Source organism: Carcharodon carcharias, chromosome 35, assembly GCF_017639515.1.
Source record: "Carcharodon carcharias isolate sCarCar2 chromosome 35, sCarCar2.pri, whole genome shotgun sequence".
Taxonomy (NCBI): domain Eukaryota; kingdom Metazoa; phylum Chordata; class Chondrichthyes; order Lamniformes; family Lamnidae; genus Carcharodon; species Carcharodon carcharias.
In genome coordinates this window covers 6,121,559-6,143,943 of record NC_054501.1, presented here as the reverse complement: position 1 = coordinate 6,143,943, position 22,385 = coordinate 6,121,559, and the positions used below count along the sequence as shown (strand labels likewise).

At 52.7% G+C, this 22,385-nt stretch overlaps 1 protein-coding gene across 1 annotated transcript in view; it reads right to left on the bottom strand.

The window, feature by feature from the left end:
* LOC121272792 (serine/threonine-protein kinase WNK3-like) overlaps window positions 1–4,977 on the bottom strand; it is a 108,994-nt gene extending 104,017 nt beyond the window's left edge. The window contains exon 1 of the mRNA XM_041179564.1: window positions 4,838–4,977. The gene's annotated coding sequence lies outside the window, so the exon portion shown is untranslated. The remainder of the gene's footprint in view (window positions 1–4,837) is intronic.
* Between the last annotated feature and the right edge of the window lie 17,408 nt (window positions 4,978–22,385).

Here is a 22,385-nt window from a genome sequence, read left to right as displayed (position 1 = left end):
GACACAGAAACGGGCCCCGGCTTCACGGGAAGGGCCATTTCCGCCCCCATCACCCCCATTTAGGTGAATGGGGGAGGCGAGGGGGGTGTGGGGGAGTGGAGGGTGAGGGAGACATCGGACCTCTCTGGGAGACCACAAGATGATGTTTACAGTCGAGATCCTGACCTTAAATTGGTTGGAGGTGGTGGGGCGGTGTGTGTGGCGGGGAAGATAGTGGACAGAGAAAGAGGCGCGTGGCGAAAGAAAGAAAAAATGAACAGAAGTCGAAGGATTAATAGGTCGAACCATGACGAAACATGAGAGAAAGAGCCAGAGAGCCAACGAGAACAGATTACAGCTATTGTTACATACCCATGGACACAAACTTGGCAAGAACCACTACTCCAAAGCCCCATGACTCATTTCCTACACTCAACAGGCTGGTGCACACTCAATAATCAATAACTCCCTGACATCAGGGTGTCCCCCTAAACCTTCCGAACTACACCCCATTGGCCAAACACCAGCCAATCCGAAGCCAGCAGCCAAAGCTACTGGCTCAGCACCTCAGCATGGAAACCTGCAGCCAAACCAAGGCTTTAGGTGCTGCAGGTTTGTGCCCCGAGGAGCCCGGCGGCCACCCTCATCTTGAGCTCTCGGCCTCTTTTATCCGCACGTAGGGGCCAGGGAGCCAGATGAACAATACCTTGGCAGCACGGGGCTAATAAGCCCACGCGCGCTGCACTGCAATTAGCCAAGGAGGCGTTAAGCTAAATAATTTTCCTTTCAAATAAAAAAATGATTAAGCAGATTAGCATTTCCGAAGGTGGAGGCATGAATCAGCGGAATAATTATAACCGGTTATTTACTTTTCCAACAAATCCCAGTGCTTTACGAGCGGTTTAATTATTCCACCTTGAGAATCAAAAGCCTATCGGTATCTCAGGCTGGAGCCTGGGGCTTCCAACGTTAAAACGAGGAGGCTTTCAAGCGGAGACGGTGGTGGTGGGGGGGGGGGGTTCGAATTCTCTCGTTCGGGAATGTCTCTGCGCTCTCAGAGCGCGGGTGAGCGGCCGCAGCTCCAAGTCACCGCGGAGAGTGAGACGAGACGAGGGAGGGCCAGCCCGGTTCCCACAGAGCCTAATTCCCGCACCTTTCAAAAGAGCCAGCAGGAGCAGGTCGGGCCGAGCGTTCTCCTCCTGTGCCACACGTTTCTACGAGCGCGGTCAGTTTGGGTACGAAGGCAGTCCCTGCCTGCCCTCTAAAGCCGTACCGCACTGAACGTAAGAAATAGGAACAGGAGGGGGCCATTCAGCCCCCTGGAGAATGCTCCGCCATTCGATAAGGTCACGGCTGATCGTATATCCTCCTCCCCTGAAGGCGCACGGCGTGGCACAGCTCACCACGGACAGGCACCAACATCGAAAAGCTATGTTTCTGGGATGGAAGCAAGAGCAGAGGGGCCTAGGGATGCACATTCACAAACCCCCGCAGGTGGCAGGGCAAGTTGGTGCGGCCGGTAAGAGGGCTGATGGGATCCTTGACTTTGTAAATAGGACCATTCGATACAAAAACAAGGAGGTTATGTGAAAACCTTTGCGAATCACTGGTGGGGTCCCAGCTAGAGCACTGCGCCCAGTCCTGGGCCCCGCTGCTTTAAGGATATCGAAGCCTCGGAGAGGGTGCGGAGGAGATTTACAGAACGGTTCCAGGGATGAGTTCATGTGGAGAGGCTGGACTGTTCTCCTTAGAGCAGGGAAGGTTAAGGGGGTTGGCGTTGGTGGGTGGGGGATTTCATCGAGGCACTCACAGTCATGAGGGACTTTTGATCGAGAAAGGTGGGGAGGGGGGAAACTATTTCCTCTGGCAAGTAGATGGGTAACCAGAGGTGGTAGATTTAAAATAATGGGCAAAAGAACTAGATGGGAATGGGGAGAAAGATTCTTTCAGAAGGTTGTTTTGACTTGGAGAGTACAACCTGAAAAGGACGATGGAAGCAGGCTCTACAGAATTATCTAGAAAGGCAACCGGGCATGTTGTGGGAGAAGGTTAATTTATGGAGTCATGGGGAAAAAGCTAATGAGTGGGACGAACCTAAAAGTCTTTCAAAGAGCCAGCACAGGCAGGACAGGCCGAATGGTCTCCTTCGAGTGCTGCAGGAAAGTGATTCTATGAATTTAGCATCCAGTGTATCACACGAGCCCCACTGCGACACTGGTTGGGGAAGAAAGGAGGTTCCAATGGAGGGCGGGAGGGTAAACATATCCCATAGGTGCTCCGGAGCGAGGTAGCTAGCAGGCGTTACACAACTTACAACTGCGCCCAGTTTTCCCAGTGGGCGCAACCGAGCCACGCAGGCCCGAGTTCAATTCCCAGGCACCGCTGGAACATACACAGAGGTGATGCCATGGCTGGGCTGGCAAGGGAAGTCCAGACAGCCAGGGCTCTGCTGGCAGCTGACGGGGGGCATGGGAACAGACGCTGGGCGAGAGCGGGGCCAGACTCAGCTGCAATGCCAGCCGCGGTCAAACAGCTGGCTGGCGACCGGCGTCCGAGTGCAGACCGACAGAACGGGCTCTTGCGCCAAGGTACCCCCCCCAAACAGTAATAAGCTCTGGTCTGTAGCAGAAGGACAAAAAAAAGAGAAGGTGGGGAGGGGAATCTGGAGGGAATTACAAACGCGGAATCGAAAACAAAACGTATCCTCGCATTAAAAAACAGAAAGCTTTCGCGTTGCAATGCCTGACTGTGCACCTTTTAAAAGCACTTATCAAACCATAAAACGCTTCAGGCAGATGTTATAAAGATTCCAGAGCAGGAATTGGGGGGCTAACAACTCTCCCTTCCCTGACACCAAAAAACAGAACATCACCCGGCACATTTAGAAGGGCCTCCTCCTCTTCGAATGGCACACAAAATCTTTCAGGTCTACCTTGATCACCAGACGAGGCTCGAGTTAAGCAACAAGGTCCTGTCCAGCCGGCTTTGGAAGTCTCAGCTGAGACCATCCTAGGCCCGACAGTTCTTTTGAATCAAACCAGGAGCCTAACCAACTGAGTCGAACGGACACTTACTTCCACTACCCACTGGAGGTTATCCGGGGTCACTTCCTTACTAAGTCATTCATAAACCCGTAGCAACTACGGGTGACATTAGTTACACACCCCCCCACTCTACCAGCTGATAAAAGGGGAGACCCTCCAAAGGGACAGCACTATTTAAAGATTCTCATATCGCTGCTAGTTTATGCCATTTGAGCGTCTTAACTGTTCAATAAAAAGCTGAGAAACCCATTCGTTTAAACCAGCAATTGCCACTAACAAGTATTGGTAAGGGAAGCAGGAAGGGCCAAGCAGCAACAGATCTTACATCAAAAAAAAGGGGCAGATTTCACTGGATCAATTAAGTGACACCAACCTCAAAGACCCCCGCTATCTCAAAGCTACAGAGACAGCCCGTTGCCAAACAGCACCCAACGCAGAGGTACAAAGTACAAGGATCTGTTGCTCATTCATTCACAGACTTCCCAAGCTAGAGTGCAACACGACAGCTGCTTCCAATCTAGAAAGCCACTGTGCCACAGGAAGAAACCGGTGACAGCAGTGTTTTACCTACTTGTGGGGGTGGGGGCGGAGGCAGGGGGCTGGGGGGGGAGGGGGGGGGGTTTCAAAACAGCCTTTTCAACCTGCCATCGGTATTTCTGTTAAGAACAGGGAAGTTTGAGGAACAAATCAAAAACCCTGCCCCAAAACTTGTAACGACTACACCGGCTTTCCACACACGCACGTATCTAGCTTGCAACACCCATTCAACAAATTAAATCCCACATACGAGTGCATCGCTGGGGGTTTTTCCCTTAAAAAAAAAGGCAGGTTTAAAAAACACAAGCAGGGACACGTCGTCTTCACAAACCACCACCAATCTTTCCAAAAATAACACTCTGCTGCAATTGAGAACCAACTTTCCAAAAGGCACGTCAGGCAAAGGGGAGAGAAAGGTTACAGGCAGGTTATCAACGCTGTAGATTTCTCGTAAGTTACCCAAAAATATTTAGAAACAACATAATAGATATACAAGCAGTAAAAAAGCAGTGCTAAGCTGAGCCTCCACACCAGGGAACATCCACAAACATCTCAACAATCTCAATGTATAAGCTTGGTTAGATAAAATGTATTATATATGAACTATGCTTAAATATACACATTATCCACTAAATGCTTAAATATACATTACGAGCTAAATCTACACATTTATAAACATTCACACAAATTTTCGCAATGCACATTATCCACAATATGCTAAAATATACATTGAGCTAAATATAAGCATTTATAAATACATTCACAGTGCATATTGTCCCTAATAAATTTGTAGCATATCCACAAAACATGCTTAAAATGTTACATATAAGCTAAATACAAATCCATGCACATATACCCACACATTTGCACTGCACAACGTACGATCCACAAGATATCATTGCAAAAAAAAAAATGCACATAAGCTCAAATCTATCTTTTAAAAAGAAAGCAACATGCTGACAAGATGATGAAAGGTTAAGAGCTGATTCACTGCAGATGCATTCCAAATGGATATTTCTTTCTAAATCCACCAAAAAGTCCCACACTTTGTTGGGGGGGGGGGGGGGGGGGGTGGGGGGTGTGGAAAGAGGCAAAAAAAAAAGTCAATGAAGTTAAGCTGATGATTTCTTGACTAGGAAGGATTTTCTTTCTCTCTCTCTCTCTCTCTTTCTACTTACTAAAGGAGACAGGGCATGGATGGAGCAAGAGAGGGGGCTGCAAATAAGCAGCCCAGGACTTGCAGCCAGCTAGGAGCCATCCTTGTTGCAACAACTCACCAGGGTGGAGAGATTTTGGGGTTTCCTTTTCAAAGTTTCTTTCACCCCCACCACCAACAACAACAACAAACCTCCTTCAGGAGCTTTTTTTTTTCTTTCCCCCCCCCTCCCTTTTTTTTTATGCAACCATCTTGTCCTGGAGGGGGAGGGGGAGGAGGAGGAAGAGGAGGTTGTTGGAGGAGGAGGAGGAGGATGGGGGGGGGGGGGGCTTCTTTTATATATATATATATATATATTTAAAAAAAAGGTTCTAAAAACAAATTGAAGTGAGGGGGGGGGGCGGGGGAAGAGAGAGAAAAGGCAGGTCTGATGGGTTTTTTTTTAAAATAAAAGACTCCTCCGTCCAGCTGAGTCTCTGCTTCCGGGTAAAGCACAACCTTCCCCCCCCCCCCTCCCCTCTCTCCTCCTCCTCCTCCACCAAATCAAAAGGCCAGATTTGTTTTAAAACGTTTAAGAGGTTAAAACTAAATACTTAATCATAAATGCAGATTTTTCCCCTTCCCCCTCAGAGGAAGGGAGAGGAGGGGGGGGGAGGAGGGCAGGGAGGGTTTGAACAAAAACTCATCTTAAATGCAATTTTTTTTTTAAAAAAAGTCAATCTGCTGAAATCATGAGGTGAACTGGGGCTGAAAACTAATTTATATCTTTCTTTTTTTGAGGGAAAAATAAATCGTCGACGGAGGAGGAGGAGGAGGACGAGGGTGGGGGGGTGATTGTTTTTCTCTTTTATTATTTAAATCGGTTGGAAAGCCTCCTGCGCGCTCGAGCCGCCGGGGAGGATAAAGAGCGGGGGGGGGGGGGGGGGGGGGGGGAGAAAGCGCTCCGCGCCTGCGCGGCCCACGGCAGACCGGCTTGGTGCCGCCTGCGCCTGCGCCTGCGCCTGCGGGGGCCGGCTCCCCGGGGGGGGGGGGGTGCCGACTGCGCCTGCGCCTGCGCCTGCGTGTCTCTCGCTCTCATACAGAAACACGCACACACACACGAACACAGCAGCCGGAAGTGATTCCCCCAGGGCCTGCCGGGAGTCGTAGTCTTTCCTGGTAAGCTCCGCACTTTTTTCTCCCCCCTCCCCCTCAACTCTTTTACTTTTCCTCTCTCTTTTAAACGGATTCGGCGTTCGAAACGCGGTTCGGGAAGGGTGGAGGATCGATTTTGTTTTTAAAAGAGTTCCGAAATAGATTTTTTCGCCGTGGACGCTGGACCACGTGATCAGAGCTCGACGGTTTAAATGTTTCTCGTCGCGTCTCGTTCCTGCACTCGTTGGGAGCGGTGCGGAAATCGGTACCATTTTCAAAAGATGAAAGTCTTGAAAAGATGAAAGCTCTGCAATTTTCTCTCCTTGGGGGGGGGGGGGAAGCCCGAAGCGAAACTACATTTCCCATCGGCCGTCGCGCATCACCGGTTTGCCACGCGCAGGCGCAAGGCCGAGCCAATCAATGTACCCGCTCTAACGACGCAGGCCCGGACCTCCGACGTGCTCACGTCGTGGGGACGCTTCCCGCTTGTTGAGACCTGGTAACTTAGCAACGGAGGCCTAGCCGCAGCATGAACGCTACAGGGAGGCCAAGGGCCAAAATTCGTGGGGGAAGAGGGCGCAAGTCCGTTATATCCCAACAACTCGACAAGATACGACCGCCTCCCTTGCAAAATCTGGAAATTCATCATGGAAAAATGTTATAAAACACGAGCTCGTTGTAACTAACCACTTGATAATTTACACTTGCTATTCAATGGGGGTGGGGTGTTGACATATTGACAATGTCACTGGACTAATAATCCAGAGGCCTAGGCGAATGAGCTACAGTCATGGCTTCAAATCCCACCATGGCAGCTGGAATTGATAGTCTCATTAACGGTGACCAGGAAACGATCACTGATTGTCGTAAACACCCATCTGGTTCACTAATGTCCTTCAGGGAAGGAAATCTGCCGTCCTTACCCAAGTCTGGCCTACATGCAACGCCACAACGAGTGCAGGAGGGCCTGCCTGGCACATCTAGAAATGAGGTGTCCACCTGGTGAAGCTACGACGCAAGGCTGCTTCTGTGTAAACAGTATAAGCAGCCAGCGACTGACAGAGCTAAGCGGTTCCACAGCCGACAGATCAGATCTAAGCCCTGCCACATCCAGTTGTGAATGGAGGTGGACAATTAAACAACTTCACCAGAGGAGAAGGCTCTGCAAATATCCCCATCCTCAACGACGGGGGAGCCCAGCACGTAAGTGCATTTGCAGCAATCTTCAGTCAGAAGTGCTAAGCGGATGATTCATCTCGGCCTCTTCCGGAGGCCCCCCAGCATCTGATTTGATTCACGCCAGAACCCCAGAGGTGAGGTGACTGCCCTTGACACCAAAGCAGCATTTGACCAAGTATGGCATAAGGAGCCCTTGCAAAACTGGAGTCAACCCATTGATAACTCTCCGCTGGTTGGAGTCATACTTAGCACAAAGGAAGGCAGTTGTGTTTATTGAAGGTCAATCATTTCAGTTCCAGGACATCACTGCAGGGGTTCCTCAGGGTAGTGTCCTAGGCCCAAACATCTTCAGCTGCTTCATCAATGACCTTCCTTCCATCATAAGGTCAGAAGTGGATGTTCACTGATTTCAATTTTCAGCACCATTTGTGACTTGTCAGATACTGAAGCAGTCCATGTTCAAATGCAGCAAGCCCTGGACAACATCCAGGCTTCAGCTGACACGTGGCAAGTGACATTCACACCACACGTACCAGGCAATGACCATCTCCAACAAGAGAGAATCGAACCATCGCCCCTTAATATTCAATGGCATTACCAAAGCTGAATCCCCCACTATCAACATCCTGGGGGTTATCATTGACCAGAAAGTGGAGCTGGACTAGCCATATAAATACTGTGGCTACAAGAGCAGGTCAGAGGCCAGGAATCCTGCAGAGAGTAACTCATCTCCCGACTCCCCAAAGCCTGTCCACCATCCACAAGGCACAAGTCAAGAGTGAGATGGAATATTTCCCATTTGCCTGATGAGTGCAGCTCCCACAACACTCAAGAAGCTCTACACCATCCAGGACAAAGCAGCCCCACTTAAACAGCACCCCATCCATAAACATTCACTCCCTCCACCACCAACGCACAATGGCAGCAGTGTACGTACCAGCTACAAGATGCACTGCAGCAACTCGCCAAGGCTCCTTCGACAGCACCACCCTAACCCACGTGCACTACCATCTAGAAGGACAAGGGCAGCAGACACATGGGGAACACCACCACCTGCAAGTTCCCCTCCGAGCCACTCGCCATCCTGACTTGGAAATATATCAGCCGTTCCTTCACTGTCGCTGGGTCAAAATCCTGGAACACCCTCCCTAACAGCACCGTGGGTGTACCGACACCACATGGTCTGCAGCGGCACAAGAAGGCGGCTCACCACTACCTTTTCGAAGGGCCAGTTGGAGATGGGTGAAAAATGCCTAGCCAGCGACACTCGCATTCATTGAAAGAATAATTTTAAAAAGCAGAAAAGACTTGTATGCTGGAAATCTGAAGTTAAAACAGAGAGAGCTGTAAAAACTCACCAGCTCAGGAAGGGGGCATTTGTGGAGAGAGAGAGAAAAACACAGACTTGACATTGATAACCTACCATCAGAATGGGAAAAGATAAGACATGCAGCAGGTTTTAAGCAAGTACAGATGCCAGGAAAGGGAGGTGAGGGTGAAATAACAAAAGAACACTGTGACAGAGTGCAAGGCTGGAGAGATCAGCAACTTGTATTTACATAGCACCTTTAACATTGCAAAACATCCCAAAGCATATCAGAGGAAAATTTGTCCGCAAGCCACTTTGGGGATATCAGGTACAGGTGACCAAAAGCTCAATCAAGGAGGTCGGTTTTAAGAAGAACTTAGAGGAGAGAGAGAGGGTGGAGAGGTTTAAGGAGGCAACTCCAGAGCTCAGGGCCCCCAGGCAGCTGAAGGCACAGCCGCCAGTGGTGGAACGATGGGAAACGGGGGGTGGTCAAGAGGCCGGAATTGGAAGAGTGCAGAGATTGCGGAGGGCTGGAGGAGGTTACAGAGATAGGCAGGGTTGTAGGGGCTGGAGGAGGTTACAGAGATAGGGAGGGTTGCAGGGGCTGGAGGAGGTTACAGAGCTAGGGAGGGTTGTCGGGGCTGGAGGAGGTTACAGAGATAGGGAGGGTTGTAGGGGCTGGAGGAGGTTACAGAGATAGGGAGGGTTGTAGGGGCTGGAGGAGGTTACAGAGATGGGGGGGTTGTAGGTGCTGGAGAAGGTTACAGAGATGGGGGGGTTGTAGGTGCTGGAGGAGGTTACATAAATAGGGTGGTTTGTAGGGGCTGGAGGAGATTACGGAAATAGGGTGATTTGTAGGGGCTGGAGGAGGTTACAGAGATGGAATAGGGAGGGTTGTAGCTCATTCCTGGGTATCTGTTCTATATATAAAACCTCCAAACACCTCGATTAGATTCCAGTCTGTAACTCACTCCCGGGTATGTTATTCTATATATAAATCCCCACCGAACCCCTTGATTAGATTCCAGTCTGTAACTCACTCATGGGTATCTTTTATTCTATATATGAACCACTCCAAACACCTCAATTAGATTCCCGCGTGTAACTCACTCCCAGGTACCTGTTATTCCATATATAAACCCTGCCGAACTGCTCGATTAGATTCCAGTCTGAGCTCACTCCCGGGTATCTGTTATTCTATATATAAACCCCCTGAACCCCTCGATTAAATTCCAGTCTGTAACTCACTCCCGGGTATCTGTTATTCTATATTTAAACCCCCGACCCCCTCGATTAGATTCCAGTGTGTAACTCACTCCCGGTATTTGTTTTTCAACATAGGAACGTCCCCAGACACCTCGATTAGATTTGAGAGCGTACCTCTCTCGTGGTTATGCAGTATCCTGTCTGTATCAGACTGAAATATAATAGTATATGGTTGTGATGTCACGTGGATGTTCACTCATGTATTTATGATGTAACAGAACACGGTTTGATCCAGGTCCTTTTTAAAATTCTGCTCCCAAACATAATTTTAATGGGGAAAGGGGGGCAGAAAGTCTCATTCTTGCAGGGATAGGGGTGGAGCTGGTGAACTGGGAAACATACCTGCCAATCATAAACATGGTGGGTTGCAACTATTGATTGTGTTCAATAACACAAGCGTTTTCATAAATATATTAACATGTTAAACAGAAAGACTCCCTATCCCTGTAACCTCCTCCAGCCCCTGCGACCCTCCCTATCTCTGTAACCTCCTACAGCCCCTACAACCCTCCCTATCCCTGTAAGCTCACTCCAGCCCCTACAACCCTCCCTATCTCTGTGACTCCTTCAGCTCCTACATCCCTCCCTATCTCTGTAACCTCCTCCAGCCCCTACAACCCTCCCTATCTCTGTAACCTCCTCCTACCCGTACAACCCCCCACCATCACTGTAACCTCCTCCAGCCCCTACAAACTTCCCTATCTCTGTAACCTCCTCCAGCCCGTACAACCCCTCCTATCTCTGTAACCTCCTCCAGCCCCCACACCCCTCCCTATCTCTGTAAACTCCTCCACCCCCTACACCCCTCCCTATCTCTGTAATCTCCTCCAGCCCCTGCACCCCTCCCTATCTCTGTAATCTCCTCCAGCCCCTACAAACCTCCCTATCTCTGTAATCTCCACCAGACCCTACAACCCCCCCATCACTGTAACCTCCTCCAGCCCATACAAACATCCCTATCACTGTAACCTCCTCCAGCCCCTGCAACCCTGCCTATCTCTATAAACTCACTCCAGCCCCTACAACCCTCTCTATCTTTGTAACCTCCTCCAGGACCGACAACCCTCCCTATCTCTGTAACCTCCTCCAGCCCCTAAAACCCTCCCTATCTCTGTAACCTCCTCCAGCCCGTACAACCCTCCCTATCACTGTAAACTCCTCCAGCCCGTACAACCCTCCCTATCACTGTAACCTCCTCCAGCCCGTACAACCATCCCTATCTCTGTAACCTCCTCCAGCCCCTACAACCCTCCCTATCTCTGTAACCACCTCCAGTCCCTACAACCTTCCCTATCTCTGTAACCTCCTCCAGCCCCTACACCCCTCCCTATCTCTGTAATCTACTCCAGCCCCTACAACGCTCCCTATCTCTGTAACCTCCTCCTGCCCGTACAACCCCCCCCATTACTGTAACCTCCTCCAGCCCCTACAAAATACCCAATCAATGTAACCTCCTCCCGCAAGTAAAACCCCCCTATATCTGTAACCTCCTCCAGCCCCTACAACCTTCCCTATCTCTGTAACCTCCTCCAGCCCGTACAACCCTTCCTATCTCTGTAACCTCCTCCAGCCCCTACAACCCTCCCTATCTCTGTAACCTCCTCCAGCCCCTACACCCCTCCCTATCTCTGTAATTTCCTCCAGCCCCTACAACACTCCCTATCTCTGTAACCTCCTCCAGCCCCTACAACCCTCCCTATCACTGTAACATCCTCCAGACCCTGCAACCCTCCCTATCTCTGTAACCTCCTCCAGCCCCTACAACCCTCCCTATCTCTGTAACCTCCTCCAGCCCCTACAAACTTCCCTATCAATGTAACCTCCTCCAGACGGACAAACCCTCCTATCTCTGTAACCTCCTCCAGCCCCTACAACCCTCCCTATCTCTGTAACCTCCTCCAACCCCTACACCCCTCCCTATCTCTGTAATCTCTTCCAGCCCCTACAACCCTACCTATCTCTGTAATCTCTTCCAGCCCCTACAACCCTCCCTATCTCTGTAACCTCCTCCAACCCGTACAACCCCCCACCATCACTGTAACCTCCTCCAGCCCCTACACCCCTCCCTAGCTCTGTAATCTCCTCCAACCCCTACAACCCTCCCTATCTCTGTAAACTCCAACAGCCCCTACAACCCTCCCTATCTCTGTAACCTCCTCCAGCCCCTACAACCCTCCCTATCTCTGTAACCTCCTCCAGCCCCTACAAACTTCCCTATCAATGTAACCTCCTCCAGACGGACAAACCCTCCTATCTCTGTAACCTCCTCCAGCCCCTACAACCCTCCCTATCTCTGTAACCTCCTCCAACCCCTACACCCCTCCCTATCTCTGTAACCTCCTCCTACCCGTACAACCCCCCACCATCACTGTAACCTCCTCCAGCCCCTACAACCCTCCCTATCTCTGTAACTTCACTCCAGCCCCTAAAACCCTCCCTATCACTATAACCTCCTCCAGCCCCTACAACCTTCCCTATCTCTGTAACCTCCTCCAGCCCCTACACCCCTCCCTATCTCTGTAATTTCCTCCAGCCCCTACAACCCTCCCTATCTCTGTAGCCTCTTCCAGCTCCTAAAACCGTCCCTATCTCTGTAAACTCCTCCAGCCCCTACAACCCTCCCCATCTCTGTAACCTCCTGCAGCCCCCACAACCCCCCCATCTCTGTAACCTCCTCCAGCCCCTACAACCCTCCCTATCTCTGTAACCTCACTTAAGCCCCTACAACCTTCCCTATCTCTGTAACCTCCTCCAGCCCGTACAACACTGTCTCTGTAGCCTCCTCCAGCCCCTACAACCCTCCCTATCTCTGAAACCTCCTCCAGCCCCTACAACCCTCCCTATCTCTGTAACCTCCTCCAGTCCCTACAACCTTCCCTATCTGTGTAACCTCCTCCAGCCCCTGCATCCCTCCCAATCTCTGTAACCTCCTCCAGCCCCTACAACCCTCCCTATCTCTGTAAGCTCACTCCAGCCCCTACACCCCTCCCTATCTCTGTAACCTCCTCCAGCCCCTACACCCCTCCCTATCTCTGTAACCTCCTGCAGCCCCTACAACCCTCCCTATCTCTGTAACCTCCTCCAGCCCCTACAACCCTCCCTATCTCTGTAACCTCATTCCAGCCCATACAACCCTCCCTATCCCTGTAACCTCCTCCAGCCCGTACAACCCTCCCTATATATGTAACCTCCTCCAGCCCCTACAACCCTCCCTATCTCTGTAACCTCCTCCAGTCCCTACAACCTTCCCTATCTCTGTAACCTCCTCCAGCCCGTACAACCCCCCCCATCACTGTAACCTCCTCCAGCTCCTACAAACATCCCTATCAATGTAACCTCCTCCAGCACGTAAAACCCCCCTATATCTGTAACCTCCTCCAGTCCCTACAACTTTCCCTATCTCTGTAACCTCCTCCAGCCCGTACAACCCCTCCTATCTCTGTAACCTCCTCCAGCCCCTACAACCCTCCCTATCTCTGTAACCTCCTCCAGCCCCTACACCCCCCCCTATATCTGTAACCTCCTCCAGCCCCTACAACCTTCCCTATCTCTGTAACCTCCTCCAGCCCGTACAACCCTTCCTATCTCTGTAACCTCCTCCAGCCCCTACAACCCTCCCTATCTCTGTAACCTCCTCCAGCCCCTACACCCCTCCCTATCTCTGTAATTTCCTCCAGCCCCTACAACACTCCCTATCTCTGTAACCTCCTCCAGCCCCTACAACCCTCCCTATCACTGTAACATCCTCCAGACCCTGCAACCCTCCCTATCTCTGTAACCTCCTCCAGCCCCTACAACCCTCCCTATCTCTGTAACCTCCTCCAGCCCCTACAAACTTCCCTATCAATGTAACCTCCTCCAGACGGACAAACCCTCCTATCTCTGTAACCTCCTCCAGCCCCTACAACCCTCCCTATCTCTGTAACCTCCTCCAACCCCTACACCCCTCCCTATCTCTGTAATCTCTTCCAGCCCCTACAACCCTACCTATCTCTGTAATCTCTTCCAGCCCCTACAACACTCCCTATCTCTGTAACCTCCTCCAACCCGTACAACCCCCCACCATCACTGTAACCTCCTCCAGCCCCTACACCCCTCCCTAGCTCTGTAATCTCCTCCAACCCCTACAACCCTCCCTATCTCTGTAAACTCCAACAGCCCCTACAACCCTCCCTATCTCTGTAACCTCCTCCAGCCCCTACAACCCTCCCTATCTCTGTAACCTCCTCCAGCCCCTACAAACTTCCCTATCAATGTAACCTCCTCCAGACGGACAAACCCTCCTATCTCTGTAACCTCCTCCAGCCCCTACAACCCTCCCTATCTCTGTAACCTCCTCCAACCCCTACACCCCTCCCTATCTCTGTAACCTCCTCCTACCCGTACAACCCCCCACCATCACTGTAACCTCCTCCAGCCCCTACAACCCTCCCTATCTCTGTAACTTCACTCCAGCCCCTAAAACCCTCCCTATCACTATAACCTCCTCCAGCCCCTACAACCTTCCCTATCTCTGTAACCTCCTCCAGCCCCTACACCCCTCCCTATCTCTGTAATTTCCTCCAGCCCCTACAACCCTCCCTATCTCTGTAGCCTCTTCCAGCTCCTAAAACCGTCCCTATCTCTGTAAACTCCTCCAGCCCCTACAACCCTCCCCATCTCTGTAACCTCCTGCAGCCCCCACAACCCCCCCCATCTCTGTAACCTCCTCCAGCCCCTACAACCCTCCCTATCTCTGTAACCTCACTTAAGCCCCTACAACCTTCCCTATCTCTGTAACCTCCTCCAGCCCGTACAACACTGTCTCTGTAGCCTCCTCCAGCCCCTACAACACTCCCTATCTCTGAAACCTCCTCCAGCCCCTACAACCCTCCCTATCTCTGTAACCTCCTCCAGTCCCTACAACCTTCCCTATCTGTGTAACCTCCTCCAGCCCCTGCATCCCTCCCAATCTCTGTAACCTCCTCCAGCCCCTACAACCCTCCCTATCTCTGTAAGCTCACTCCAGCCCCTACACCCCTCCCTATCTCTGTAACCTCCTCCAGCCCCTACACCCCTCCCTATCTCTGTAACCTCCTGCAGCCCCTACAACCCTCCCTATCTCTGTAACCTCCTCCAGCCCCTACAACCCTCCCTATCTCTGTAACCTCATTCCAGCCCATACAACCCTCCCTATCCCTGTAACCTCCTCCAGCCCGTACAACCCTCCCTATATATGTAACCTCCTCCAGCCCCTACAACCCTCCCTATCTCTGTAACCTCCTCCAGTCCCTACAACCTTCCCTATCTCTGTAACCTCCTCCAGCCCGTACAACACCCCCCATCACTGTAACCTCCTCCAGCTCCTACAAACATCCCTATCAATGTAACCTCCTCCAGCACGTAAAACCCCCCTATATCTGTAACCTCCTCCAGTCCCTACAACTTTCCCTATCTCTGTAACCTCCTCCAGCCCGTACAACCCCTCCTATCTCTGTAACCTCCTCCAGCCCCTACAACCCTCCCTATCTCTGTAACCTCCTCCAGCCCCTACACCCCTCCCTATCTCTGTAATTTCATCCAGCCCCTACAACCCTCCCTATCTATGTAACCTCCTCCAGCCCCTACAACCCTCCCTATCACTGTAACATCCTCCAGCCCCTGCAACCCTCCCTATCTCTGTAACCGCCTCCAGCCCTACAACCCTCCCTATCTCTGTAACCTCCTCCAGCCCCTACAACCCTCCCTATCTTTGTAACCTCCTCCAGCCCCTACAACCCTCCCTATCTCTGCAACCTCCTCCAGCCCCTACACCCCTCCCTATCTCTGTAACCTCCTCCAACCCCTACAAACTTCCCTCTCAATGTAACCTCCTCCAGCCCGTACAACCCCTCCTATCTCTGTAACCTCCTCCAGCCCCAACACCCCTCCCTATCTCTGTAAGCTCACTCCAGCCCCTACACCCCTCCCTATCTCTGTAACCTCCTCCAGCCCCTACACCCCTCCCTATCTCTGTAACCTCCTGCAGCCCATACAACCCTCCCTATCTCTGTAACCTCCTCCAGCCCGTACAACCCCTCCTATCTCTATAACCTCCTCCAGCCCCTACACCCCACCCAGCTCTGTAAGCTCACTCCAGCCCCTACACCCCTCCCTATCTCTGTAACCTCCTCCAGCCCCTACACCCCTCCCTATCTCTGTAACCTCCTGCAGCCCCTACAACCCTCCCTATCTCTGTAACCTCCTCCAGCCCCTACAACCCTCCCTATCTCTGTAACCTCATTCCAGCCGCTACAACCCTCCCTATCTCTGTAACCTCCTCCAGCCCGTACAACCCTCCCTATCTCTGTAACCTCCTCCAGCCCCTACAACCCTCCCTATCTCTCTGACTCCTCCTGTTCCTACATCCCTCACTATCTCTGTAACCTCCTCCAGCCCCTACACCCCTCCCTATCTCCGTAACCTCGTGCAGACCCTACAACCCTCCCTATCACTGTAACCTCCTCCAGCAACTACAACCCTCCCTATCTCTGTAACCTCCTCCAGCCCGTACAACCCTCCCTATCTCTGTAACCTCCTCCAGCCCCTACAACCCTCCCTATCTCTGTAACCTCCTCCAGCACGTACAACCCCCCCCATCACTATAACCTCCTCCAGCCCCTACAACCCTCCCTATCTCTGTAACCTCCTCCAGTCCCTACAACCTTCCCTATCTCTGTAACCTCCTCCAGCCCCTACCCCCCTCCCTATCTCTGTAATCTCCTCCAGTCCCTACAACCTTCCCTATCTCTGTAACCTCCTCCAGCCCCTACATCCCTCCCTATCTCTGTAATCTCCTCCAAACCCTACAACCCTCCCTATCTCTGTAACCTCCTCCAGCCCCTACAACCCTCCCTATCTCTGTAACCTCCTCCAGTCCCTACAACCTTCCCTATCTCTGTAACCTCCTCCAGCCCCTACATCCCTCCCTATCTCTGTAATCTCCTCCAGCCCCTACAACCCTCCCTATCTCTGTAATCTCCTCCAGCCCCAACAACCCTACCTATCTCTGTAACCTCCTCCAGCCCGTATAACCCCTCCTATCTGTGTAACCTCCTCCATCCCCCACACCCCTCCCTATCTCTGTAACCTCCTCCACCCCCTACACCCCTCCCTATCTCTGTAATCTCCTCCAGCCCCTACAACCCTCCCTATCTCTGTAACCTCTTCCAGCCCCTGCACCCCTCCCTATCTCTGTAATCTCCTCCAGCCCCTACAAACCTCCCTATCTCTGTAATGTCCACCAGACCCTACAACACCCCCATCACTGTAACCTCCTCCAGCCCATAGAAACATCCCTATCACTGTAACCTCTTCCAGCCCCTGCAGCCCTGCCTATCTCTGTAAACTCACTCCAGCCCCTACCACCCTCTCTATCTCTGTAACCTCCTCCAGCCCCTAAAACCCTCCCTATCTCTGTAACATCCTCAAGCTCCTACAAACTTCGCGATCAATGTAACCTCCTCCAGCCCTTACAACGCCTCCTATCTCTGTAACCTCCTCCAGCCCCTACAACCCTCCCTATCTCTGTAACCTCCTCCAGCCCCTACACCCCTCCCTATCTCTGTAACCTCCTCCAGCCCGTACAACACCCCCCATCACTGTAACCACCTCCAGCCCCTACAAACTTCCTATCAATGTAACCTCCTCCAGCCCGTACAACCCCTCCTATCTCTGTAACCTCCTCCAGCCCCAACACCCCTCCCTATCTCTGTAAGCTCACTCCAGCCCCTACACCCCTCCCTATCTCTGTAACCTCATCCAGCCCCTACACCCCTCCCTATCTCTGTAACCTCCTGCAGCCCATACAACCCTCCCTATCTCTGTAACCTCCTCCAGCCCGTACAACCCCTCCTATCTCTATAACCTCCTCCAGCCCCTACACCCCTCCCAGCTCTGTAAGCTCACTCCAGCCCCTACACCCCTCCCTATCTCTGTAACCTCCTCCAGCCCCTACACCCCTCCCTATCTCTGTAACCTCCTCCAACCCGTACAACCCCCCACCATCACTGTAACCTCCTCCAGCCCCTACACCCCTCCCTATCTCTGTAACCTCCTCCAGCCCCTACACCCCTCCCTATCTCTGTAACCTCCTCCAGCCCGTACAACCCCTCCTATCTCTATAACCTCCTCCAGCCCCTACACCCCTCCCAGCTCTGTAAGCTCACTCCAGCCCCTACACCCCTCCCTATCTCTGTAACCTCCTCCAGCCCCTACACCCCTCCCTATCTCTGTAACCTCCTCCAACCCGTACAACCCCCCACCATCACTGTAACCTCCTCCAGCCCCTACACCCCTCCCTAGCTCTGTAATCTCCTCCAACCCCTACAACCCTCCCTATCTCTGTAACCTCCAACAGCCCCTACAACCCTCCCTATCTCTGTAATCTCCTCCAGCCCCTACAACCCTCCCTATCTCTGTAACCTCCTCCTACCCGTACAACCCCCCACCATCACTGTAACCTCCTCCAGCCCCTACAACCCTCCCTATCTCTGTAACCTCCTCCAGCCCCTACAAACCCCCCTATCTCTGTAACTTCACTCCAGCCCCTAAAACCCTCCCTATCACTATAACCTCCTCCAGCCCCTACAACCTTCCCTATCTCTGTAACCTCCTCCAGCCCCTACACCCCTCCCTATCTCTGTAATTTCCTCCAGCCCCTACAACCCTCCCTATCTCTGTAGCCTCTTCCAGCCGCTACAACCCTCCCTATCTCTATAACCTCCTCCGGCCCATACAACCCTCCCTATCTCTGTAACCTCACTCCAGCCACTACAACCCTCCCTATCTCTGTAACCTCCTCCAGCTCCTAAAACCGTCCCTATCTCTGTAAACTCCTCCAGCCCCAACAACCCTCCCCATCTCTGTAACCTCCTGCAGCCCCCACAACCCCCCCATCTCTGTAACCTCCTCCAGCCCCTACAACCCTCCCTATCTCTGTAACCTCACTTAAGCCCCTACAACCTTCCCTATCTCTGTAACCTCCTCCAGCCCGTACAACACCGTCTCTGTAGCCTCCTCCAGCCCCTACAACCCTCCCTATCTCTGAAACCTCCTCCAGCCCCTACAACCCTCCCTATCTCTGTAACCTCCTCCAGTCCCTACAACCTTCCCTATCTGTGTAACCTCCTCCAGCCCCTGCATCCCTCCCAATCTCTGTAACCTCCTCCAGCCCCTACAACCCTCCCTATCTCTGTAACCTCCTCCAGCACGTACAACCCCCCCAGCACTATAACCTCCTCCAGCCCCTACAACCCTCCCTATCTCTGTAACCTCCTCCAGTCCCTACAACCTTCCCTATCTCTGTAACCTCCTCCAGCCCCTACCCCCCTCCCTATCTCTGTAATCTCCTCCAGTCCCTACAACCTTCCCTATCTCTGTAACCTCCTCCAGCCCCTACAACCCTCCCTATCTCTGTAACCTCACTTAAGCCCCTACAACCTTCCCTATCTCTGTAACCTCCTCCAGCCCGTACAACACTGTCTCTGTAGCCTCCTCCAGCCCCTACAACCCTCCCTATCTCTGAAACCTCCTCCAGCCCCTACAACCCTCCCTATCTCTGTAACCTCCTCCAGTCCCTACAACCTTCCCTATCTGTGTAACCTCCTCCAGCCCCTGCATCCCTCCCAATCTCTGTAACCTCCTCCAGCCCCTACAACCCTCCCTATCTCTGTAAGCTCACTCCAGCCCCTACACCCCTCCCTATCTCTGTAACCTCCTCCAGCCCCTACACCCCTCCCTATCTCTGTAACCTCCTGCAGCCCCTACAACCCTCCCTATCTCTGTAACCTCCTCCAGCCCCTACAACCCTCCCTATCTCTGTAACCTCATTCCAGCCCATACAACCCTCCCTATCCCTGTAACCTCCTCCAGCCCGTACAACCCTCCCTATATATGTAACCTCCTCCAGCCCCTACAACCCTCCCTATCTCTGTAACCTCCTCCAGTCCCTACAACCTTCCCTATCTCTGTAACCTCCTCCAGCCCGTACAACCCCCCCCATCACTGTAACCTCCTCCAGCTCCTACAAACATCCCTATCAATGTAACCTCCTCCAGCACGTAAAACCCCCCTATATCTGTAACCTCCTCCAGTCCCTACAACTTTCCCTATCTCTGTAACCTCCTCCAGCTCGTACAACCCCTCCTATCTCTGTAACCTCCTCCAGCCCCTACAACCCTCCCTATCTCTGTAACCTCCTCCAGCCCCTACACCCCTCCCTATCTCTGTAATTTCATCCAGCCCCTACAACCCTCCCTATCTATGTAACCTCCTCCAGCCCCTACAACCCTCCCTATCACTGTAACATCCTCCAGCCCCTGCAACCCTCCCTATCTCTGTAACCGCCTCCAGCCCTACAACCCTCCCTATCTCTGTAACCTCCTCCAGCCCCTACAACCCTCCCTATCTTTGTAACCTCCTCCAGCCCCTACAACCCTCCCTATCTCTGCAACCTCCTCCAGCCCCTACACCCCTCCCTATCTCTGTAACCTCCTCCAACCCCTACAAACTTCCCTCTCAATGTAACCTCCTCCAGCCCGTACAACCCCTCCTATCTCTGTAACCTCCTCCAGCCCCAACACCCCTCCCTATCTCTGTAAGCTCACTCCATCCCCTACACCCCTCCCTATCTCTGTAACCTCCTCCAGCCCCTACACACCTCCCTATCTCTGTAACCTCCTGCAGCCCATACAACCCTCCCTATCTCTGTAACCTCCTCCAGCCCGTACAACCCCTCCTATCTCTATAACCTCCTCCAGCCCCTACACCCCACCCAGCTCTGTAAGCTCACTCCAGCCCCTACACCCCTCCCTATCTCTGTAACCTCCTCCAGCCCCTACACCCCTCCCTATCTCTGTAACCTCCTGCAGCCCCTACAACCCTCCCTATCTCTGTAACCTCCTCCAGCCCCTACAACCCTCCCTATCTCTGTAACCTCATTCCAGCCGCTACAACCCTCCCTATCTCTGTATCCTCCTCCAGCCCGTACAACCCTCCCTATCTCTGTAACCTCCTCCAGCCCCTACAACCCTCCCTATCTCTCTGACTCCTCCTGTTCCTACATCCCTCACTATCTCTGTAACCTCCTCCAGCCCCTACACCCCTCCCTATCTCCGTAACCTCGTGCAGACCCTACAACCCTCCCTATCACTGTAACCTCCTCCAGCAACTACAACCCTCCCTATCTCTGTAACCTCCTCCAGCCCGTACAACCCTCCCTATCTCTGTAACCTCCTCCAGCCCCTACAACCCTCCCTATCTCTGTAACCTCCTCCAGCACGTACAACCCCCCCATCACTATAACCTCCTCCAGCCCCTACAACCCTCCCTATCTCTGTAACCTCCTCCAGTCCCTACAACCTTCCCTATCTCTGTAACCTCCTCCAGCCCCTACCCCCCTCCCTATCTCTGTAATCTCCTCCAGTCCCTACAACCTTCCCTATCTCTGTAACCTCCTCCAGCCCCTACATCCCTCCCTATCTCTGTAATCTCCTCCAAACCCTACAACCCTCCCTATCTCTGTAACCTCCTCCAGCCCCTACAACCCTCCCTATCTCTGTAACCTCCTCCAGTCCCTACAACCTTCCCTATCTCTGTAACCTCCTCCAGCCCCTACATCCCTCCCTATCTCTGTAATCTCCTCCAGCCCCTACAACCCTCCCTATCTCTGTAATCTCCTCCAGCCCCAACAACCCTACCTATCTCTGTAACCTCCTCCAGCCCGTATAACCCCTCCTATCTGTGTAACCTCCTCCATCCCCCACACCCCTCCCTATCTCTGTAACCTCCTCCACCCCCTACACCCCTCCCTATCTCTGTAATCTCCTCCAGCCCCTACAACCCTCCCTATCTCTGTAACCTCTTCCAGCCCCTGCACCCCTCCCTATCTCTGTAATCTCCTCCAGCCCCTACAAACCTCCCTATCTCTGTAATGTCCACCAGACCCTACAACACCCCCATCACTGTAACCTCCTCCAGCCCATAGAAACATCCCTATCACTGTAACCTCTTCCAGCCCCTGCAGCCCTGCCTATCTCTGTAAACTCACTCCAGCCCCTACCACCCTCTCTATCTCTGTAACCTCCTCCAGCCCCTAAAACCCTCCCTATCTCTGTAACATCCTCAAGCTCCTACAAACTTCGCGATCAATGTAACCTCCTCCAGCCCTTACAACGCCTCCTATCTCTGTAACCTCCTCCAGCCCCTACAACCCTCCCTATCTCTGTAACCTCCTCCAGCCCCTACACCCCTCCCTATCTCTGTAACCTCCTCCAGCCCGTACAACACCCCCCATCACTGTAACCACCTCCAGCCCCTACAAACTTCCCTATCAATGTAACCTCCTCCAGCCCGTACAACCCCTCCTATCTCTGTAACCTCCTCCAGCCCCAACACCCCTCCCTATCTCTGTAAGCTCACTCCAGCCCCTACACCCCTCCCTATCTCTGTAACCTCCTCCAGCCCCTACACCCCTCCCTATCTCTGTAACCTCCTGCAGCCCATACAACCCTCCCTATCTCTGTAACCTCCTCCAGCCCGTACAACCCCTCCTATCTCTATAACCTCCTCCAGCCCCTACACCCCTCCCAGCTCTGTAAGCTCACTCCAGCCCCTACACCCCTCCCTATCTCTGTAACCTCCTCCAGCCCCTACACCCCTCCCTATCTCTGTAACCTCCTCCAACCCGTACAACCCCCCCACCATCACTGTAACCTCCTCCAGCCCCTACACCCCTCCCTATCTCTGTAACCTCCTCCAGCCC